This window comes from Microtus oregoni, unplaced genomic scaffold (genome assembly GCF_018167655.1).
Source record: "Microtus oregoni isolate MIOR12 unplaced genomic scaffold, Mior012 000192F_ref0000130, whole genome shotgun sequence".
Lineage (NCBI taxonomy): Eukaryota > Metazoa > Chordata > Mammalia > Rodentia > Cricetidae > Microtus > Microtus oregoni.
In genome coordinates, this window is record NW_024544851.1 from 2,501 (window position 1) to 10,879 (window position 8,379).

Consider the following 8,379-nt stretch of genomic DNA (forward strand, 5'->3'; position numbering starts at 1 on the left):
TCCGCAACCAAATAATAAAACACTAAAACAATACATGAACCAAAACCCAAACACATTAACCATACCTTAACCCCAACCGTAACCGTAAATCTAAAACATACCCTAAAACCAACCAAACCACCAAAACAAAACACTATCCAAAACCCTAACCATAACCCAAATCTGAGTCAGAACTGGAATTCAAAACTCTAACCCCTAAACCCTAAAGCATAACCCTAACTCTAACTCAACTCCAGACAAGCACCAGCACTACCCTAACCCCCTATGCACTAACCATAGACCTAAGTCCTAACCCTAGCTCTAAACCTTATCCACAAACCATAGCCATAATCACTTATCCTAGCCAAGGACCAAGAAAAGAGTGTCCAGGTACCTGGCAGGACAAGCAAACATCTAGGATAGACATACTGGGTCAAATCCCAAGGCCACATCGCAATTGGCTTTTCCTCTCCAGCTAGCTAACAAGAGATAGTTGCCTACATGCAGTCTACCCTAATACTCACCCCAGTTGCCTACATGCAGTCTACCTTAATACTCACCCGAACAACTGAACCCTGGAAGCTGCTAATCCCATCCAACCCAAAAACTCACCTGTTCTCGTGCCGCAGTGCTGAAACTCTGAAAGAGATGGATTAAAATACATAGAAAACCAACAGGTTTATGACCAGCAACACAGCACAACACCCCACTCTCTAGGACATCCATAGTCGGACAAATATTTGGGGCCCTCCCCAACCTGCCTCAGGTCAGAAGACCAAGAGAGGAAGTCCACAAACAAGCTATGACTGCACAGAGCAGACCAAAAGAGCAACCAAGTAAAAAAAAAGCAAAAGAGCAGGCAAAATGAGACCTCTAAACCAGAGCAGAGCAAGAACAGTTTCCAAAGACTAAGAAAGCCACTGTAAGATTTTGGACAAGATGCAAAGACACTGCCAGGATCAAATGAAAAGAGATAGGTAGACTCCAATGCAAGAATTTATCCAACATCCTAAGAGGCCACAGTGTAACATCAGAATCAAGTGATCACAGACCAGGCAGACTTCGTAATCAAGGAAAAAATGACTGTAATTATTTAAGGAGATAAATTTATGGAGAGAATAGAGACATTTAAAGTAAAATGAAAACTTTACTAAAAAACGCAAAAAAAGCATCAGCTAAAATCTGAAAGAAATTAAAAATCACACAAAAAAAGCAAGATAACTAAGGAAAAAAGTCAGACTGTTGAAGAAAACGGTTTAAGACGTAAGACTTAAATATATGCAATAAAGAAAACAATAGAAACAATGGATATGAAAAACCAGGATAAATGAACAGAAACTACAGAGGGAAGTACAACAAACAGAATAAAAGAGATGGAAGAGAGAATCTCAGGGTGTGAAGATTGCTAGATCAGCTAATGAAAAAAAATGTTAAACCTAACAAATTTTTAACAGATAACATACTGGAAATCTGGAAAAACAACAGATGACAAATCCTAATAAAAATAGGGATAGAAGGCACAGAAAATACAATCGAGAACATTACAGAAGAAAATTTTCCCAATTTAAAGAACGATATCCCTATGGAGGTATAAGAAGCATAAAGAACAACAAATAAACTAGATTTTAAAAAATCCCCTTATCATACCAAAAAACATCAAATGCAAAACCATACAGAATAAAGAAAGAGTATTAGGAACTGCAAAAGAAAAAGACCAAGTGACATATTTAGGTAAACCCATCAGAATTACTACCAACCTCTCAATGGAAACCATGAAAGCCAAGAGATATTGGATAAATGTGCAGCATACACTATGAGACCTTGAATACAAATGCAGACTACTAAAACCAGCAAAGCTTTCTTTCACCATTGGAGAAAACAAGATATCACCCGACAGAAAAAAAAAAACCTTAAAAGTACGTATCAAAATAGCCAGCATTACTAAAAGGAAAACACAAACCCAAGAATGCAAACTTGACCCAAAAATTCTCAAGCAGCAAATAAACTCACATCAGCAAAACTCTAGGAAGGGAAACACAAAACCACTCACACTGAAAAATAACAGAAATTATCAACTACAAGTCATTAATATCTCTTAATATGCATGCACTCAATCCACATATAATGACACAGGCTAAGAGAATAGGTAGGAAAACAAGAATCAGCAATCTATCGTATACAGGAAACATACCTCGACCTCAAAGACAGACAGTACCTCAGAGGAAAGTGTATGGAAAAGGACCAAAAAAACAAACAGGTGTAGCTATCATAATCTCTAACATTAGATTTTAAACTAAAATAAGTCAGACGAGTTGGAGAAGGACACTATATACTAATGACAAGTTTAATCTATCAAGATGAAGTATCAATCCTTGTCATCTATGCACACAATACTAGTGCACTCACACATATAAAAAAAACATTATTAGAACTGAAAGTACTCATAAAATCCTACACACTAATAGTAGGAAATCTCAGCATTCCGCTATACTGGAATATAGCGTTGGGCAGGTCAACAAGACAAAAATTTATAAGCGAAATAAGAGAACTAAGAGATGTAATGAATGAAATGGGCCTAACACACATCTATAGAATATTCCACCCAAACAAGAAAGAATATACCATCTTTTCAGCACCTCATGAAAATGTCTATAAAGCTGACCACACACTGTGCAACACAGTAAACATACACAGAAACAAAAAAAAATGGAGTAATCGGATGACCACGATTTAAAATTAGAACTTGACAACAACATTACTCTCAGAAATCCTAAAAAACAATGGTAATTGAACAGCAAACTACTGAACCAACCATGGATCAAGGTTAAATAAAATAAATACTTCATAAAAATAAACAAAAATGAAGGCACGTTGCACGAAAACCTATGTAACACTATGAAAGCAGTGCTAAGAGGAAACTTCCTAGCTCATACAGAAAGCTCACACTAGTGACTTAACAACACATGTGAATGCTCTAGAAAAAACAAAAGCAGACATGACCAGAATGAGTACAAAACAGAAAATAATCAAATTTAGGGCTGAAATAAATAGAAACAAATAAAAAATACAATGAATCAATGAGACAAAAAGCATGTTAGTTGAGAAAATAAAGAAGATAAACAAACCCTATGCAAACAAATATAAAAGACGAGAGAGAACATCCAAACTAACACAATTAGAAATTAAAAGGGATACATGACATCAGACACTAAGGAAATCCACAGAATCCTTAGATCATACCATAAAAACCTGTACTACACAAAATTGGGAAACATAAAAGAAATGGACAAGTTTGTGGCTATGTACCATTTACCTAAATCTAATAAAGCCTAGGTGAGCAATTTAAATAGGCATATACTCTTAAAGGAAATAGAAGCTCTCATCAAAAGCAAACAAAATATCCCAGGGACAAATGGTTTTAATGTAGAATTCCATCAGAACTTCCTGTACTCCTCCAAGTGTTGCACATAATATAACCAGAAAGAACATTGCCAGAACTCATTTTATGAGTATGAAGTAAGATTGATGCGCAAAGACACAAAGACTGAACCAAGGAAGAGAATTAAACACTAATCTCAGTAATAAACATGAACGCAAAAATACTCAATAAAATGATGACAAACCGAATCCAGGAATACATTTTAAAAACCATTCTGATTAATTTAGTTTCATCCCAGAGATGCCGGGATGGTACAACAGTCATAAATGCATTTATATAATCCATGATATAAATAAATCTAAAGAAAAAATACATATGAACAACCTATTAAATAATAAAATAGGCACATATCATACTTGTCATAAAAGGCTCTCAGCATAGTCCATTAATCATACCTGGGATAATGTTAATGAAAATAAGAAATATCATAACCTGTATGTCCAGATGTTACACATTATAGTCTAAAACATCAGCCATTTATTTGAAAAACTTTTGAGCAAATTTGGTAAAATACTTCAATATAAATGGGTCAATTGGGGCACATATGTTTAACTTAGTAACAATTGTTCCGAAACATCATAACTTGTGATTTGCTTAGTGTTACCAGGATGAATCAAGCCGAGAATAAAACTGTAACAGGAGGCCGTTTTCTGGCATTGATTGCCTTCCACACAGCCCCTACTGCAATACAGATCCACATTTAGAAGATGATAGCTGCCTTAAAACCTGTTCAGGTTTTTAATGGCTGATTTGTTGGAACAACAGTACCGGCTTACACTTATAAATTCACCTTACTCAGAAATACTAATGTTACTAATTATGTGCCAGTAACATATGTATTTTTAGTTAGAAAAAACAATTTCAATACTGGAATTAGTAGTTATGATTTTCAATGGTATTCATGTATTAATCCCTCTGTTAAGTTTAATCCTCATCACTTACGATACTACAACAACATACACATATTTGGCTGCTTGTAAACCTAGGTAATTCTTGGGCTCTAAATCCTCTATATCATCATGCTGTAGAATTCCTAAATAAGATATTGAAAAGAACAAGGTGCATGTTAGATTTAGTAGCTGTAATTCTTAACCTTATTGCTGTTGCTGCTAATGCTTCTGTGGCTAGTATTGCTTTACATACATCCTTGCAGACAAAGCATTTTGTAGGGCAACAGTATAAAGTTTCTCAAGAACTGGACTCAGCAAGCTCAGACAGAGATTGATTACTTAAGCAAACTGTGGGATGGTTGGGAAAGAAATATTTATCTGTGCAAGAACATATTTCTTTTCCTTGTGATTGGAATTCAACCACTTTTGGCATCACTGATTAGGCTCATATTGATTTTTTTTCATGAATGGAAGGCTACTCAAACTTATCTTTTGGGCAATGCTGCTCTTCGATCTCTCATTGATCACTTACATGATGATATAGAACTTAACTTTCCTAATCATTTCCTGAATCAGATGCCTCTCCCATTGCACAATTTTTTGATGACAAATTGACAGGGATTCATACAAAGTATTAATCATACCTCTGGCGGTATGCTTTAGTAATAATTCTTATGTTTCTTTTTTTGATGATGTATCAGTCTGTTTCAAACAAATGCAGAAAATTGACATACTTTATGGTTAAATCTACTTTTACTACTAATAAAAATAAAAAAGGAGGAAAATAATGAAGGCACCAAACAATCTTAGAGTGCAGGCTACTCCTGGGATAATGAGGCAAAGTTGGGAAACAGTTGCAGAAGAAAACAAGCATAGATGAAAGCCAACTCTGCCTATTTCTCAAATTTTCTGTCAGAATATATACCATGGATAAAGAATTGGCTTTTGATCCCAGTTGTTCACACTCTACCAGTTACAAAGGAGTGCTTTGCTTATGTATACTTTTTGCCTTGTTTTTATGTGCTTCTTTTCATTTTTATAACAGATATTAATTGACGTATTGTTTCTGGCAATGAGAGGCAAGAGTTTCTCATGACCATGTACATGAGTAAGGGGGTCTCAGAGGTGAGGTAGTGCTTTTGAGTATGTATAAAAAGCCATAATAAATAAATCTTATTCTGCAGTTGTTCATCCTCTGCATCCCCATGTGCTGATTTACAAGACAACCTTACCAAGGGACCACAATGCAAGAGAAGTTGACAAGTGGCACCAGAACAGGGACCATAAAGAGAAAAGGTTAGGAAGGTTTTTAAAATATTAACGAGATAGGTAATCTTCATTACAGGGTAATGGGACAAGCCAAATCTTCTCTGTACCTTGCTATGCTACAACATTCAATAACAATTCATAGGCCTCACATTTCTTTTTCTGATTTAGAAATAAATGTGTGTGGAAGTAATGAAGTCTTATAATTCTTTGGGTTACAGAAGGCACCAAAGATATAGATACTTGTTAAAGAATTAAAGCTAATGTTGAAAAAGCTATGAGATAGGGTGAGAAAGTACCTGTCTGTTTCTGGTCTATATGGTTGATGAGTTTTACTATTTTCCAAAAAAAGCAAATGAAAATAACTGGCCGCTGTGTCAAAACAGATAGTAGTGCCAGCTGCACAAGTAATGACCATGTATAAAAAAAGCAACTATTTGGCTTCTTTGTCAATGGGATCAGGAGTTATATAGCCCTTGATCTCTTTTTAAAATTGCTGATAGAACTAAACTTAGCTCATGATGCTATGAAAAAGGATTTTTTGAGTAAAATAAAACCTAACATTCCATTTCAAGTATTATTATTCGATACTTATCAATATCATACAGGCATTTTAGCCCAAGATATATTTCCCCTTGAGTGGATTTACAAAAAGCATATATTGTCTTAATAAACAAGTTATGAAGAAATGTTCGTCTATGGAATACAACAATGATGTCTTACTTTCACAGGTCTAGATTGTTCTACTACCATTTTTGCATTGCCAAAGGAAAAAGTAGAATACATGTTTCAGCTTTAAGAAGCTTTACAAAAGCCTGCAGTTTCTATTAATGAAATTTTGAATATCATTTCCCCAAATAAAATTGTGCAACCATTTACAAAAAAAAAAAGAATTTGTAATGAATAATACTGTAGTTTTCAGGGGATGGAAAGATAGCTCAGAGTTTAAGAGCACTGGCTGCTCTTACAGAGGTCCTGAGTTAAATTCCCAGCGACCACATGGTGGCTCACAACCATCTGGCGCCCTCTTCTGGTACGCGGGCATACATCGATCAAGCCAGAATGCTTTATACATAATAAATAAATAAATCTTCAAAAAAAGTATTGTATCTTTCAATCCTTCACTGATGCATTTACTATTTTTACTGATGGTTGAAGAAACAAGTGCTAATTGGAAAGAATTTAAGTCCTGGGTAGAAGTTACAGATTACTCTTCAATATAACAAAATTGTCTGCTGTTGTTAAAGCCAAGCAAGATTTAACTCCAGAATTAAATACTGTAGGTGATACAGCTTCTCTTGTAGTAATTGTAAAAAATACGTTTAATAACGTACATCATTCCAGGAAGCATCCCTTGTTAACTTTGTTTAAATTAGTATTAACTCTTAATCAAAATAAAAAATCTCGTACTCATGTGCAAAAACACAAATTTGCTTGGATATCTTACATTTGAAAATGCTGACATGATGAATTAGTACCTTTTCCTCTGTTCAAGGAGAACATGAACATGTACATACTAATGATAATAATGTACATGTCCAATGTAAAATTCCATTTCAATGAGCTAAATCAATTATTTTTAATTCTCAAATTTGTCATCTGTTACATATCCATTCTATTCCTCAGGGGGTTAATCATCAAGGATCTCAATCAAATGAAATTTGGCAAATTCTTGTTACTCATTTCAGAATTTGGACATTTATCTTTCCTCCAAGTAGCCATAGATACACTTTGATCATTTATGTGGGCTACTCCTTTAGCTGGAGAACACACAAGTTATTCCACACTTATTAAAAGCCTTTTCCATCATGGCTGTTCCCTCTTTTACTAAAACAGATAATGGACCTACTTATATAATTCCAAAGAATTTCCTAGGTTCTGTGAATCATATATCATTGCTCCTGTTACAGGTATTGAATATAATACACAAGAACAAGATATTGTTAAAAGCGTCCATGATACACTAAAACAAATTAAAAAATCAAAAACGAGGAAAAAGGAACATTATGGTATGGAATTAATGTGGGATTTTCAGAATAATCTTAGAGCCAGTTTACATCAAGCGTTGCTTATATAAAATTTCCTAAATACACCGCATGCGCATATTTTAACCCACAAAGAAACGTTTTATAAACACCACAAATACAGAATCTGAAAAAAATTAGGACAAAAATGCAAGATAATGAATGGCAGCTGGCATTGCTAACGATGAAAGGGAGAGGATATAGTCTTCCCTCTGCAAGATGGGCGTCAGTTATGGATCAGAGTTCGGAAAGAGCAGAAACTAAAGACATCTTTCCAATGTAGTCATGATGGCACTTCTGTCAAAGAAGACATTCTAGTATTGCCCATGGCACAATTCTCTCTATGGAAGCGACCTTGATGACATAGGTCCTCATCCAAACCGACATGGGGTCAGGTGAAATCTCTTGCAGCTTAGGTTCAGATTATTGTACAGCAGTCCAGAATACCTGTTATGGATGAACATCATTTTCCAGCCCTGATCGCTCTGCTATCTGTCTCTTCAGTTCGGGGATCAGATGTAAGTTAATGGGCTTATGTCCCTAACCCACCAATGTTTGTGCCTGTCTTTTGGGGAGATACTGATGTGTTAGTGTATACCACTCCCAGTATCCTTACTCCTCCTTGAAATAATTTGACTTATGCGAATAATTTTGACAGGACTCCATATAATATTACTTTTATGGATAAAAGGGAGCCAATACAATTTGGAAATGGTCCTTGGTTTTCAATGGGATTTCAGCAATGGTCACCACCTGGTATTAAAATAGGAAAATCTGGCAC